The sequence below is a fragment of the Ischnura elegans genome, chromosome 8, assembly GCF_921293095.1.
Source record: "Ischnura elegans chromosome 8, ioIscEleg1.1, whole genome shotgun sequence".
NCBI classification, from domain to species: domain Eukaryota; kingdom Metazoa; phylum Arthropoda; class Insecta; order Odonata; family Coenagrionidae; genus Ischnura; species Ischnura elegans.
In genome coordinates this window covers 62,138,187-62,155,609 of record NC_060253.1, presented here as the reverse complement: position 1 = coordinate 62,155,609, position 17,423 = coordinate 62,138,187, and positions in this window count along the sequence as shown.

Here is a 17,423-nt window from a genome sequence, read left to right as displayed (position 1 = left end):
CTTGTCTTTTATAAATTTAAACTAATATAAATCGTTAGTGTTATCAGGATGTTGGAAGATCCCGCATACAAAAAGGTTATTTACGACACCTTCCCCACAGGAGATTTAATCCGTAAGCTAGAAAAACATGAAAATGAAAACAGCGCTAGGTGCTAAATGTTTCCACAGACGAAAATGGACTGCTTCATAGTTTGTTGCTGACAAGCAGAGAGTGCTAGAAAATTTTACAGGGATAAATTTTGGAACTGCAAGTGATTCTCTCAGGCCATGCAATAAGAGTTAATGGTATTCCTGATTAAAAATGAACACTATCCGGTTTGGCGCCGACAATATACTTACCACTCCATCATGTGAGAACAAACGTGAATAGGAAGGAATGATAATTCGGCTGAATAAATGGGAAATTATTGAGACTGAATCCTGAAGGGTTGGGCCGAGGGTCTACTCTTCTTTGGGGTCGTTAAGTTTAGGTCCCTGATACTGTAACTTTGGGAAGTAGCTGTCCTTGAATAAAAGAATACCCCGCCCAACTCGCCTCAATATACCCCTGTATGACGTCCCCTCACTAAAATACTTTTTACCCACGAATTAATTTTTCCACAGGCAATAAAAGAGTACAATAAATGTAAGTGTCATTCCTAAGGATTCGAAACAAAAAGTTACAGCACATGCTCTGTTTTAAGGTAAAAGGCTGGTTACCCAACACGCCTGGCCACACGTACTACATTGAGGCGGCTGGTAGGATTAGATGAGGCCTTTTCTGGTAACGTTAGTGTAACAGACAGTTAACTTTCGTTGAGCGAGGGTCTTTGTGAATAGTGGCCGTAAGCCGCTAATTCTAAGTGCCCTCAAACTTTCCTACAAATTTTCGGCCTCCTCTTAGCGCCAGTTTGGGCTGAAAAGATTTCCCAGCGGGAACGCCCAGCAGCGTCTAGGTGGCTGGACGAATTTTCAATATTCGAGGCAGGTTTTACAGCCAAGGTCACTCGGGTCCATGGCTGTTTCGAGGGTGAGAGCGTAGGAGAGAATTGAGACGGGAGATCAGGCATTTCCTCGTCCTTGAGAATTGGATCCCTCATGGAGAGGAATAAATGTGAGCGGCTGTTAACCCTTAATAACCCAGAGCTGTTTGTGGGAGAAATCAAATTTCAAGATATTTTATTCTGAAAACTTGAAAATTTCGCATTCAATCACAATTGTCACGGCGCGCGGCGGATAAATATTTCGTCATTAAAACTTACACCACAAAATAATGCGTAGTTTAAATATTCCCTAAATAGAGCTGAAAACTTATCAATTTTTGATGTTACTTTGAAGCAACAGTGGGTTATAATGGGTTGATGGATATGAAGGATGCAGAAATGTCTTGGGATACTAAACGCTACCTCACCTTAGGCCAACATAAGATACAATGTGCATTAATTCACGCTACATATTTTTATTTTAGACGCTTTTTCTTGAATTAGGTTCAATTATGGAACAAAATTGGCTTAATTGCTAGAAATCATCTGACAATGAGTAGCATCATTTTTGGATGCCTATTTGGAGGATTCTGTCGGGATTTATAAGAATAAAGTCTATGTTTACATGGTTTTTCGTCTATTTATCTGTTTCATCCATGAAATCTTGCAACTGATTTTTAACCCACTTCCCATTGCCAGATTTTTTTTGCCATTACTTCTTTCTGATATCAATTAAATATAATAAGTTCAATAATGAGGCATTTTAATTTGTTTCATGATGCTATAAATAATTAACTAATTCACTTCTGGAAAAATGGTTTTAAATTTTCTCAATAGATGGTAGCATCTATAATGTTTTTGTCAGAAATACCTTTAACAGCACTGGTTTGGCCGATTACATGATTCACCACTTGGAAGTAGAAACTGACAATGAAATAAAAGGAGATTTGAATAAAAAAGCTTTTCTGAAATCCAAACTTATGAAATCTACTGAAAAGTAAAAAATTAGATTTCTATTACCCGCAGATGAAAAATATTTTTGTGCTAATTATAGATTTTTTTTTTCATTTAATATGCCAATTTATAAATGTAGTTGACAATAGAATACGATGTATTCGATTTATGGGCATGGAGGAGAATGGAGAATTCATGCAAACAACTAAGGATTGCAAAAGAGTTATATTAATCAATCGTTTGATTAATCGTAGAAGTGTTCCAATTCTTCCATTAATTGGTGGACAATTAATCGATTATTTGATAATCGGTTCTTTTCTCCCACTTCGAGAATTTTTCTTCGAGGGTGTCAGGGGCCTTCACCGGGGATTTGAACCTGGGACGCCTCGATCAAGAGCCATGCATTCTATCCAAAGGGCTGCCAATTTCCCCCTAGTCATACAATAAATAGATGACTTAGTAAGTTTCCGAATAATGCATGTGGAGGATCGGGAAACAGGTTGCACGCAGGCTGAATGCGAACTCCGAAAAGATTACGTGCGACCCACTCAACTAAACCAACGTACTTAATTGCAGCAGTTTGATTACAATAGCCGTCGTTTATCCGCTTTCAGGTTCTATTCATGGGCGTACCCAGCGAGGGGCAGGAGGGGGCAGCTGCCCCTCCCTCCCCCCCCCCCCCCCAGAAGCAAAAATCGCAAATGTCTTTAAGGAAAATAATATTTTGTCTAGGAAATAATTTTAAGAACTTCTAAAGAGCTGTTACAGTTTCCTAAGAATGTTGATCTTATCCATGCTTAAATATAATATGGCTAGGTGGTGTAACTGGTAGCACGCCTGACCGGCAATCGGAAAATCCAGGTTCGAATCCCGGCTAAATCAAATATTTTTTCATGGCGAACTTCATCCTTTGGTTTATTTAACTTACCTACAACTTGAACAACCATGGTTTGCCCCCCCCCCCCCAGTTTTGATCCTGGGTACGCCCTTAATTCTAATCCTCTCTGTAATATCATAAAATACCTACCCCAATTATTTTTCCGCTTGTGATAGCGGGAGAGTTTATTTACCTTACAACGCTTAAGTTTACTGTAGTAATAAGTAATTAATAACATTATACCTCAAATCCAGGAGGGTATATGCCAATCCAAATCAGTTCATAAAATCGTGGAGATCATTTCAGTACGTCATTGACGGTTTACTGTAGTTTACTACATCATCGGAGTAAAAATATCTCGATAGAAAGCTATCGATATAGAAAGGTATAGCAATGGCATATTTTTTTCATTAGCCTTGCCCTGCTCATCACGGTGACACTGGAAATGTATGAGAACAGCCTCAATCAGACAGTGCGATATTTCTAGAGGGTTTGTCTTCAAATTCATCAGGCAGTGAATTATCATGTTGATAAAATATAGATATACTGGGGCCGGTTTCCGTTATTGCAATACTAAGATTTTGCTGGCTATATTTTTGATTGCTCGAAATGATGGGGTGGGTAAAGTGTGAACAAATACAATGTGCGAGAGAAATAAAATATATTATTAGCTCAAGTACCGTTTTCCAAGTTTTTCGCACAAAATTCATGTTCGATCACTCAGTTTAATCTGCCTTTTACTTCCCTCGATTCTTTTCTAGACTATTTCAATGGGCGGCACCTAACTTAGATGTAAATTGTCTCTTTCTCGACTGCAGGCTAGGTTAGAAAGTGAAAGGAACAGAAATAAACGATATCTGATGCTAAAGAAAATGCTATAAAACTCAATTCACGGGAGAGAAATTTAAGAAAATGCCTGCGAAAAAGGTATCTCTACCTATTGTAGGCGATGTTCACTTCCCTTTAGAAGGATTGTTATCTCGAAGATTCGATTGTAAATTTAACATGAATTTCCATGGCTTGGGAAAAATCTTTCGTATTCTCTATTCTGAAGCTATTTATTTGGGAGGTAACAATCATGAACATTTTTCCCCTAAAAAACATGGGAAACTGCTTCAGGCTGCTATCGATCTTGGTTCTAAACTGAATGAATAGCTATTTTATAAGTGGAATAGGCCACAGCGTAGGGTCTGGGATATTTCATGAACAGCTGAGAAATTTAATCAAGATAGGAGAAAGGAAAAATGAGATTTCAACGACTACTTGTGGTGGACAGAAATTACACCCGTATCGCTTATTTTCCCATGAATCTTAGCGTCTCTTAACATTTTATTCATTTTTATGCAATTTCAAGTGAAATTTATTTTTTGGTGTTGCCACATTTAGCGATATTCCTTTGTTCTCCTCTACACCTGAGGTGATCCCTTAGCGTTTTTACCTGGATTTTTATATTTTAAGTCGGAAACTTAGAAGTTACTCACACACCCTTCAAATTCGTGTCATAGCGTCATCTTATGATTTCTCCTAAATATCACCTTACGGCAAACGATGAGCTTTGTTATATTTTTTACAGAAATTTTTTTCTTTATCTCATTTATAGTTTGGCAATAATATATTGCATTTTCGGGTTTACTTCTGCGTGGAATTGAATAAATTTATTTATTTTTCGAACGAAAAAACGGATGAATTTCATCGAGTCTCCTGACAACATTACCAGCAGGAGGAACGAAGCGTTGGCCATTGAAAGCTCACTCCGCGGACATCTATTTACCCGTTTACACTTGTGCATCTAACCGCTGCGAAAATCGAAAAACAAAAATTGTTCAATAATTTCTGATATAGTTCAATTAGGACGCAGAAGTAGAGAACAAATATTCTCGTTATCTCATATCGCCCAAGGCCCAATTCTCCCCGGTCATGCGAAAAATGATTGAAGTACGCCAACTGTTTGATTATAAGAAATGAATATTACAGTTACATCCTACACGACTCAACCCGCAACTGAAACGAGAGTGGAAAAATTATTTATCTGTTATTCCATTCATAGAGAAGTTTGAGCTTTCAAGAACAATTTTCCAGTAGTAATTAATGATGATATAACTTTGGCACACTTCGTATCTTCATCAACATATGTTCATTTACCGCTCCTTACCTGAAGCCGATAAGCGTTTCAAGTAGCTGGTGAAAATTTAACAATGAAGAGGAATCACTGAATGAATTCAAACTTTAGGAATTCGGTGCGCTGATATGAATGATTTATTCGGAATGCGATGTACGAAGCAATCTTTTAGTTAATGCGGAGCATGAGAACTCGGGCAATACCGAAGAACGATAACAAATATATGCCTTCTTAAAGGTGAAGCGATAATAGATACTGCAGAGGAATTCATGCACATGTTAAGTGTTTGCTGATATAGTCCTGGTCACGGGAAAATACATCTAGTATACATGGTCTCGATATCACTTGCGTTTGGAATGTTTTCTTTCCGTTGGAATGTTGATGGAAAACGTATTCTGGGAGCAAGGGTGATTAACAGGATTAGCTAATGACTAGGCGCGAGTTGAGGTCAACTCCGTGTTTTTTTTTCTGAAATTGCGATACGAAGGGAGAAAAATTGGATAATTTAAGTGCAATTTGTCGTACACTTCACCGCGAAAAAAATCGACACGACTTTTTTTTTAGACAAATACCGCACCCCGACGTCGCCGCTGCGGTTGGAATTTTTGGTTCACCATTTATTTCACTCTTTTATGGAATTGGAACTAGAGAGCTGAACGAGGTTTGGAAATATTTAGGTGAGGAATGGATTTTTTCAAAATTTAATGGAATTTTTCTGCATAAGAGTGGAAACCGTCACCTTATAAATCCATTACCATTTAATTTTCAATTGGTATTAAATGGGTCAGAATGCGTTTGACCAGCATGAAATCGCTCATTCGGAGACCTTTTCCCTCAACATAGCAGGTAAATTTCCCAATGCGTTTAATACCATGTGTTTTTCGATGATAAAGTTCGCTTATTTTCCGTAATATGCTCGAAGGGAGTGGTAGGGATGTAGAAAGCCACAAGTTTAAATGTAAGATAGGTTGTACATACGTGAAAAAATAGCTAATTTTGTATTTTAAGGTGTGAAACCCTCTCCTCAATTCTATGCCTCTATGCTCTAACCTCTAAGCTAATTTTATTTTGTATAATCTCTTGAACTCCAATGATCAATATTTTTATCATGCTTCGTTGAATACTAATCCGTATCGTAAAATCTATATTTTTAAATTCAAAATGATACGTTACTTTCCTGAGTTCTTGCAAGAAACATGTTGAAAGCTGGTGATAAAGACAAAGCTCTTACCCACAGAGCACCTGTGGTGTGTGAAATCTCATTCTTTTGGCTAATGCTTTGAAGTTAAGTGAAAATACTTGTGAGAAGCCTGTGGAGCTCGCAGATTGAACAAAAAGTTTAGAAAATTAATTCTTGTCTTGATAATATTTATTATATTTTTGATGGACAGTTTTTTTATTTACCAGCGTATTTCAAAGTCGTCTTCTTCTTCTTTTGTAACGTGTGACCAATACTTACGAGGAGAATATAAACATGAACGGCAGTGAGGGAGTTTTTTATGTATAATGTTAAATTAGAAATTCATTTCCAAATTTTGTTTCGCTAGAAGTGGGTCATTAATGTGACATTGATTAAATACTTTATGAAATGTGGCACGAGGTGGTGGAAGTTATTAATATTATTTAAATAAGACGTTCCAATATGTCAACTGATTTTCAGTGGAAATATTTTAATATTTTATGGAGTAAATTCTTGCTAATCCCGAGAAGCAGAATTTTTCAACCCTCTAAACACTTGCATATTTGAATGCTGAGTTTTAATTACGAAGAATATGTAATCAGTTTCACATAATAATGGAATAATTTGATAGCATCTATTTTGCTTTGCTTCAATTCTAAAAATTTACGTTATATACGCAAATTTTATAGTTTCCACTTACCTTTACTTCCAGCTGACATTACTTTTATGGCTGCTGCTTGACATAGGTAGTTTTTTTAACCACTGAGATTGTTCATTTACTATGAGTAAGAAATAGGAGTTACCCACCATGAAAGGTCATAAATAATTATGTATAGTATTCCGTAATAATTCTTTCGTGAAGGAACAAATTTATTTATAGTGCTCAAATTAGATATGATAGCAATGAATTATTACTTGTATTTAATACATTTAATTTCATTTTTTTATATATCAGTAGCATGCTATTGCATCTCGATTGAAAAGTCCCGAACAACTTATCTCAGAAAATTGGGTTGGTGTGGTGGCTGGAGTGTTGGCTTTCCACCCCGTGGGCTCGGGTTCAAATCCCGGCGGTGATAGAGAATTTTCAGAGACTGCCTGATCCCTGCTTGATTGATGTATGGAGGACATTTCAAGCGCAACACTCCGTCCGTCGGATGGGACGTTAAGCCGTGGTCCCCTGGGCGCCTTTCGTTAAAAGCAGGCTAATGCCGATGCTGGTTTTCTCCCCACCCCTCCTTCTATATCCTTCCCTCATAGCGCAAATGATGTCAGCTGTCGGTCTCCTCCTCCAAAATACCACACCATACCTAATATGTAAATCAAGAATGAGTAAAATTCATCGAACAATAAAAAGACGCTCAACAAATTATTTCCCCGCACTTTTTAATAGCATTCCTTCTTCGGGATTTTTAAGCAAAAATAAAATCGATCGATCAAAAATTAAGACCAAAATTAATCAATGCCCAAAAAAATATAATCTAGGAATCTATTTTTTCTATGTATTCTTGGAATCTAGTCATTTGATGAATGATATTTGGCATATAAATAGAAGCCCTATCAGTCGCCTAAGGGAACTACCTGGTTTCTTTTCTTTCGAAAAAACGCCTTTGGGGAAAAAAATTAAATCCACAGTTCTTCATAATTGCGTATTTTATTACCATATGAGATTTCAGGCACAATCTACCCGCATGTTAATTGAGATAACGTGCGTCATTTGCACTGTTTGGATCGGCAGGTTTGTTTTAGCGATGGAAAATTTAATAGTGCTTGAAAAGCTGAAAAATGGAAATCAGACTCAGGTGCCAAAGAACAAATGATCTCTTCTCAACAAGTAAAGTATTACACTTTAAAACTCCCGCTATTTATTTTGAAAAATTTCGTTGTTCATTCAGTAAGACCTTGTAAAATTAGACTGAATATCAAATATAAGAAATCGACACATGAGAAAATATAAAGGTATATTTTTTAAATTAAAGATTAGAGAATTAAGTTAAAACCGAAGGATCTGAGTTTTGCCGTTGAATTACTTGAATTAATTCTTCTCAGATTTCTAACCGGTTTAGAGTCTGCATGTGTAGACCGAATTTTAATATGGAGACTTTCCCAACATCTTCAGGGCTGATGATGCCAATGTCAGCAGTACTCCGGTACATAAACACCTCCTCCATCTCTTAGGGTCTACCGAGTTGAAGGAGGAGGCGTATTTATACCGGAAAACCACTGAAATTAGCATCATCTTCTCTGAAGATGTTTGGAAGGCATCCCCACGAAACATCGGCCTACAGCATGCAAGCATGAGGCATGGACAATGACAGCAGCATAGAAAGGGCAGGGTAGATGCTTTTGAAATGTGGTGCAACAGACGAACGATGTGGATCAAATGAATCGACCGAGTTGGTAATGAGGAAGTCCTTAGAAGATTAGGAGAGAAGAAAATCCTCATGATAACTATAATAAGAATACGGAACAACTTGATAGGCCTCATCTTGAGACCTGATGGGCTGATGAAGACAATCGTCGAGGAGTAAGTAGATGGCTAGAACAGAAAAGGAAGAACGAGTCATTTATGTTTTATATGCATTGCATTTACTCTTCGGCTGACGGTGGCGTTTGATTTCAGTCTCCAAAAACTTTTGAAATTTGCTTGCGAGTTTCCCTTTTTTATGTGATTATTTTTCAATATTATTCTTTATTTTGTTATTCTCCCCCGCCTCAAGGGATAGGGAGCAGTACTGTTACTTTCCATTCCTAGTTACTTAACGATTTTTAAGAAGATGTGCACAATATTTGGAAAACTAATTTCAATGTTAATTTTAATTTTAAATTTTCCATTTGAATGATTTGGTTTTATTTTGGTGATGTACATTCATAGGTTAACCGTTACCACCTAGCAAATAGCTAACTTGAAAAAAATTATATAGTATAATGAATATTATTATGATTATTGCTATTATTAACAATATATATAAAATAATTAACATTAACAAGAAGAACTTTGTGCTTTCACATTAATATTTATTCACGACCATGGTTTCAACGTTAGACGTCATCATCAGGTGATGATGACGTCTGACGTGAATAAATATTAATGTAAAATCACAAAGTCCTTCTTTTTAATGTTAATTATGGATCGCTTTCACCAAGTTACGCCTCAAACAATCAATTTTATATATAAAATATTAAAAATTGTATGCCTATATTTTAAACGTTTATAAAATTTCTATCACCCATTTATAACATCTAATCAAATTACACACACTCCACCTTGTTATATTGTATTTATACTACATTGTTATTATTATAATACCTACTTATAAACAAGAGTGTATAATTATATTGCCTATTTATAAGCTACATGTTTGGGTATTAACATTGATGCATTAATTTAGAGATTCGTGAAAATCGCAAATGCGATATAGATGCGACGTGCGCAAATAAATGCGACATAGATGCTATGACTGGACTTTTTTGATATTTTTACTCAAATTTGCAACTTTTTGACGGCAAAATTCGTACATTTTTTGCCGAGCGCAGTTTAAATGCTCCGCCGACACTCACCGCTCTAAGCATGTGAACGACCAGCCAGCTGCTTGTTGGCTGGGACTCTAAGTGGCCGCGAACTACATGTCAGCGCGGGCAAGCTACACCTCCGCCACTATATGTCTTATTTCTTAATTTGTTATTGTTCTACAACATATCTAGCGATTCGATCGATGGATGTTTCTTCCTCATAGGAAAATCCACTGGGATCGCTAGAACATTAATTGCGTATGCTTGGTTTCGCTTATAGTAGGGCCCTCTTCGCTTCTATAGCGTTGGGGTGTTTTTCCCTCGTCCCATCCCTTCCGTACCTATCCCTTCCCAGAGGCGTCAGCGGGCTCCCATCGCGGCGGAGCCTCTATCCTTTTTCCTTCCCTTCCTTCCCCTCCCCGGGTGTCTGGGCGTATAAGCCACAGACTTGGTTCCCGGCCCCGGTGCGTTGTATCCTTCGAAGGGTTCACCTAGAACCCTCAAACTCTCTGTTCTACAGCATAATTATTTAAAATATTCTGTATTTTGCCGTATAACTGTTTTTCATTACATGGTATCGTCATCTACCACACTATGAAAATAAAAAATAGACGCAACAAAATGCGATAAACCGTTATTGAAAGTGCGGTAATATAAAAATGAAAGTGCGATTTTCACGTATCTCTATGCATCATATATCTAACGTGGGCAAGTATCTCGTATAATTTACAATGATCTCTGTACCAATAAATAACTTCAAAAATTTTTTTTAAATATTATTACTATTATCATTGCCAGGCAACGTCCCGACCGGTTTCCTTGCGTATCACCCGGCCGCCATCCGGGCAATTCCCGGGGGCGACTCCTTCGGCCTCCCCCGCCTCAAGGGATAGGGAGAGCAGCGCCTGGCGGATAACGGATGGGAGGAATGGAATGAGGCCACCTCGTCGATCCACTTTTCTTCGCGTCAGTCCACCTTCCCGATTTCGTAACTTCGGGCGCCACCCACCAGAGCCCGACGCCTCCCCACAATCCATTTCCACCTTTCACTCGACGATTTTCCATAATCGCCTGCCCTGAATTTTCATCGCCAGATCTTCTCGGCCTCCCTCAAAAGAAATTACGGAATCGTCCGTCTGCTCTCCACCCTGAGTGTGTGTCACCTATCTTGACTGCTGATCGATCTTTTGTGATCGACTGGGTGATTGTTCTAATAGGGTGGTTTCCTTATATATTTTTACTGCCTAAATCGAAACATTATTACTCCTGGAGTACGCATTTCACGCTTCGAATGACGATATATATTGTTCGCGATTAAACGAAAAGTGAAAATTTTCAAGCGCGCGAAAACGCGACGGCTAAGTAGGAATGACGAGAAAAGTCCGTGTGACGTATTTCTGGTTCCCGCTGCCGCCCTGTGAGGTGACCTTGAGGCGAGGCTTGAGCGCTGATACGACGCAGGCTACGGCAGCACGCATTTCACGCTCTTATAATTTCGAATGACGATATTCATTTTTCGCGATTAAACGAAAAGTGAAAATTTGCAAGCGCGCGAAAACGCGACGGCTAAGTAGGAATGATGAGAAAAGTCCGTGTGACGTATTTCTGGTTCCCGCTGCCGCCCTGTGAGGTGACCTTGAAGCGAGGCTTGAGCGCTGATACGACGCAGGCTGCTAGCAGATAGCTGAGTACCCTGCTAGCAGGTAGCGCTTGGCTTAAATATGGATTATTACTACCTTAACAAACGAAAGAAACTTTCCGACCTTAGACAATTTTAATAAGAGATTATTAAGAGATGATTCCCTGAGCTCTGTGACTCATGCATGCATTGGTAATCTCAGGCGATGTAAAACTCCTATCTAATCGTATAGCATCTAGGTCCCTGTGACGTCACGTGGAGTGGCATCGCATGGGCGCCAATCTGGCCTTTTTCAAATGAGGTAACCATTAGCATTCGTCTAAGCTGGGATATCTAAAACTAAATAATTTGTATATAATGAATGCATTAATGTTGGGTAAAGAATAGCAATCAATGCATTTAGTTTTCTTTGAAGAAGGAAACTACCCTATTCCGAACCGAACTGAACTATGACGCAGGAGTGAAAAAAGATCTGATGGTAAAATCTTCTCGGGTTTTTCAACGGGTAAGGCTGTGTTATCAAGGCAATGTCGTCCAGTACATTTATTTGCCTATGCTTGCATCATATTAATGACCAGAAAATATATAATGCTTTCAGTATGCATTAGCCTGTTGAGCTCATCAACACCTTACCAAATAGAAAACCCAATATTGATTCTAGGTAACATAAAAAATTTATACCTTTTCATTTCTAGCTATGAAATACTTAAACTACGCGTTCTTTCGTGTTTTTTTGAAATATGTAGCTGCTACAATAAATATGATTGAGTAGAAATTTTTCACTTTTTTTTAAATGATAGGACTTGAAATTTATTTTCTCCCAATAGCGTCTCTTTGTTGGAAAGAGTCAAGGCTTAAACCCGGAGCAAAAACCGAGAATACTTTATCAATAGTATTCGCCGGGAAATCGTGCAAAGATCTGATGTTTTACCAACGTATTCTGGTAGTGAATTTGGCTTGTGTGATCCACCGAGTAATCACCTTCATGGCTAACGAAGTTACGGAGTATGAATGCATCCTAAAGGCTGAATATTCTCCTCAACATCCTCAGTCAGCCCTGAGGATAGATTACGGCTCGTGCCTCGAAACGTCGGCAGCCATGGAGGAGATTACCCGGTGGAACACTCGAGTGGCCTTCACTATCAGGCAGGAATTTCTGGTAATGTCTGAACATCAATGTGTTGGAATTCGTGAGTTCATTTCTTTGAGTTGCATGGGTTAAGTTGGTGTAGTGGTGAAAGCGCTGGCTTCCCCTCCCGGGCCCACGTCCAAATCCTGGCGGCTATTGAGATTTTCAGGAGTAAAATGGATGGTGATTTGGAAGCGACAACATCAAATTTGGTACAAGGCACCACTTCTTTTGAGACATAAAAGACATTGCTTGCGTAGCAGTTGCGTTTTCTGCAGTTCAACACCAATGAATCCCGTGGTAAACAATGCACCAGCTACTCGTCGTATGACTTGTGACGTTATTTTCCCACAATACCGCGTTCCTGCTGTTTTCGCAATCGTTCGAATTCAACAAATCTTTTTCATTAATTTTTGCCTAAAATATTGATCAATTTTCGAATGGAACTGTTTACCTACCAGGTATAACTTGACGGAAAGAATTTTTCGGTGCACTTTCAGGAAATCGGTTCTGAAGCCCATTAACATTCGCACTCTATCCATATGATGATATGCTCTCTATAATGGAGCGATTAGGGGGCTTACGAGTAGTTATGTACGAAGTCTAAATACTATACAAATATTTAAGCGTTTAGTGAGAGCTATCCCCTACGATAAACATGCAGGGTTAACTGTGGTAGTTCCCTAAAGCCTTTTTATGTGGTCTACTTGAAGACGCTCGACTTACAAAATTTTATCCTCGTAATGCTCTGACGCAACCATGAAATTTTCAAGCCACAAACCATTTTTGCTGGGGAAATTAATCATATCCGTCGCAGTTTGACTAGGCGTAAACGACCCAACTACGAAATTCTCCCTCATAAGTTCTATGGATCAAATCTCTGCGACGGACGGATATATATTTGATCCGTAGAATCTATGGTTCATTACATTATGCTCGGCCCACAACACCACCGGAACGACTTTGCCCTTAGGCAGTTTAAATTCCCAATAGGTATGTTGGCTGTGTTCATACCCCATGAGTATAACGTCCATTCTAGACTTGGGCGAAGCATACTTAGGAGAATATGAGGAGGAATTTCGTGGTTGGATCGTATACGCCTTGTCAAACTGCGACGGATATGATAAATTTCACCGGCACAATTAGCTTGTGATTTGAAAACTCTCGTTTGTATGAGAGGTTTACGAGGAAACAAAATTTTGGAAGGCGGACGTCTTCAAGTAGTTCCTGAGCTGGCCGCTTTCAGACGCCGATGAGGTTTGTGTTAATTTTTCCGCCAATGTACATAGCACAAGCTTAAAGTAAGTGGTTGAAAAATATTGATGGTGAGACTGTGATGTTTCCTCGTAAACGATGGAGGTTGATAGACCGTCAGAGAAAGTTATCGAAAACGAAAGTCGCGATTCTTAAGTCATTCTACGGACTTCGATTCAATGGGTAACACAAAGGATAAATTTTCACTTTAGGGACGCCCTTCTCTCTGCAAAAATGAGCTGTCGGTCTCCCCATTTGCATAATTGCTGAGCAATGCGCGATACTGGATGAAACTAGTTTTCAGTGGCTAATGAACGGTTAAATTGTATTTTGTATACGTTTCCTCAAGGTATGCCTTAACTGTTTCCATTTTCTATCAGTAGAACGTTATTCTCAAAAAAAAAGATTTGTTTGCTAGGCATTTTTATTAGAAATTTTCCAGCGTAAGAAATTTCTCTGGTTAAGGACCAAGATTATGGTTGAACTACATAATTGATCACTTTTATATGCCTGTTTCCTTAGGTTGTTATCTCGGTTGCCTACGCAAAAGCATAATTTCCCTCATTCTTGGATTTCTAAGCCTTTTGTGGCATTATTTTTGCCTTCGCTTTCCTCAATAGTTTTCCTTAATCTGAATATAATTTTTTAGGATGCTAGACGATAACTTATTGATTATCCTTTCTGGTATTCTTTCACTTTTTGATCCAGTTCGTAAATTATTTTGTTCTCTTTCTTCAGTAATGGGTTTCAATCTTTTATTTATTACATATATTTATGAGCATTTACAATAAGACATTCATTATTTTTTTGTTTACTGTGTATCCATATTTCCAATCCTACTGGAAAAAATCCAACTTTGGATTACCTTTTACCAATTAGTTTTTTGAACTCCTGGGTTGTGGAAGAAGATTTGCTCCACGACATAAAAAATTGCCTGCCTGGAAGATGGAATTGGTGTGAAATATTATTTTAAATCACACATAATAATCTTTCTCCTACATTCTCGATATAAATGAAACTCTGGTAAACGATAAATGTCTGCAGTGCCCATTATGTATCCTAGAACAGTATGAAAATACTGTTGTATCGTGAGAGTTGTACTCATTTGTTGAACTTTTTTATTTGAAGACACTGTATATAATGAATTCCTTCTTATACACAAATAATGACGCATGAGTCATTTATTTAAGAATCATTCAATCCTTTACTAGAAATAATTCTCCTTTTTCTATCATTTATTCATATTATAAATCAACCCATTCTATTCATTCAAAAGCCAAATATTCCAAAATATTTTATTATTTTACTAGAATAAATTTAAATTAGAGTAATTCTTCTTTGTAGACGATTTTAGAATGTATTTAGTTTATTATTAAGGATTCTCAAATGCGTCCAGAAATTATGAATTAATGACGTTGAAAATAACAAAGTTGTTATGAGCACAAATGTGTTTTGAATGATACACTCTTTCAAGAAATATGCCGAGGAAAACGAAGAGTAGTTTTTACAAATGATTTAAATTTAAATTAAGTAATCTCTACTTGAAAAGTTAAAAATTGTGTCGATTGGTATCTTTATTTCCTGTATGAAAGACCAATGGAAATAATTCAATGCAAGGGCTCCGGTTTCAAAGTGTCAGATCGTACACAACCAAAATCCTCGAAGTGCGAGTTGGCTCAGGGTAAAAAAAACTGGTCCTCGACCCTGAATGCGTGCATTACATACGCTTTTGATTTAATATAGGATGAGCTCTGCCCCCACGTATCCCAGTCAACCTTTTCGTTAGTATTCGAGAGTGAAACGACTAATAGAGACATCAAAATGACCGTGGGCGTAAGTTACAATATTTTTTCACTTGTATAGGAACAGCTGATGGCCTTAAATGATATCACGATTTGACTCAGCCTTTCGCCTTTAAATTTAGTGGTTAATAGGGCTCTCGAGTGGGATTCGAGAAGGCGCTAATTAATACCCTCATTCGCCGCACACGTTGATGAATCTTTAATATAATTTTTCGAAAAAAAAAGAAGTCTCGACTCGTTTGGTGGCATGGTACCCTTCAGGTGCGAGAGGTATGTTGCGAAAGTAGTTTTTGGAATCCTCACACTGCCCAGACTCGTATACCATCTCTTTTCGTCCCACCTTACTCCACATTCTCGCGGCACGTATGTCTTTTTTTCATATTCCCATCAGACTTGAAGCGCCCTCACCTTCTGTCCCGTTCAGACGCTGCGACTATCACTTTCACCCCATTCATCACCGCCGCGCAAAAGCAACATCTCCCGCTCCATTTATTTTTTCCTTATGAAAATACGCTTTTCTTTTCTCCACCCCCGGACACTTCCCTCCGGGAACCCTTCCGGGTATCCTCTAGACGTGGGTGTCCTGCTGGTGTTACATCTACATACTATCCCGCAAGCCGCCACAATATGCCTGTGGCAGGGAATGTAAGGACACCAGCTGTTCACAAGTCTACAAACAAAAAGGAAATTCTCTAAAGAAATTACGCTTACCTTTGTTAGTGTCCTTCATTGCTACCATTTACACCAGCCGTTGACATATAAAGAGGAAATGCTCTGACGAAATTACTCGAAGCGTTTATTGAAGTCTTTTATCGTGCGGGGGTGTCTAACGAAATTACTCCTCGTATTTATTATAGTCTTCATTGTTCGGGGGAAAACAAATTGGTACGTTCACTCGAAAATCTCGTCTTACAGCGATCGCATGAAGTATCGGAAGCAGAAGATGAAGTGGTGGCTAGAGATCAACGAATTACCTGTGTGAAGTTTTAAGCCACATGTTGATTATGACGTGTGCTGATGAGATGCGGTGACACTATTATCACTTGAGGAAATTAATCAACGAAATAAAATTGCCATTCTTTGGTGGCTAAAACAAATCTCATCTATACTTTGGATTTCATTAAGAGATTGAGCATAATTTCTTTAGAATTTGTTTTAATTTTCTTATGTTACACCTTTAATTTTTTGTAATATAGGTATAAATATTTTTTTTTTGCTGCTATTACTCACATTCAGAGATTTTATAAGAGAGGACTGAATACCAGGTACTTTTTGACTCACCTTTTTACTTACTTGAATAATACTATCTGAGAAAAATCTCATCTGAGAGATCGTAATATCGGACTATTTTTCTTGGTCTCTCTCAAACTCGAAAATAAATAATGTTTACCAAATCAAAGTAGGTAATTCACTCGGTCAAGTTTAGCAGTCTGATATGACTCTTTCAAACTGAAGTACCTACATCTACATTAACATACTACCCCGCAAGCCATCTAGAAAAGCGTGTGGGAAGGTGTGTTAGGACACCAGTCGTTTACAAATAAAAAGCAAATGCTCAAGTAAAATTAAGACTAGCATTTATATAAGTCTTGTATTGTTTGGGGGAAAACGAGTTCCCATACCTATCCGTTCAGCAAAATACCTCTCTTAATTTATCGTCTCTCTCAGACCTGGAAAAATAGTAGGTTTCTAAAATGATGTTCTCCGTATCGCTCTTAAAGATATCCAACTGCTCAAGCAATCTAACCCTTGCGCGCAGCCTCCGGCTCTCAAGCGGCTCCCAAACCAATTCGTTTGACACCTGTGTAATGTCCCTCTGCTAGAGGGGCAGCACGAAGCAGAGCAGAGTGGTTTCTTAAAATCCCAGTATTTTCATCGAAATAAATGTATATCCCTGCACGTTAAAGTAGATTGTTAAATATCATATTAGAACCCCACTTTATTTCCAGATGCAACGAAAATCATAAGTTAAGAGAGATGTTTTACCGAACGGA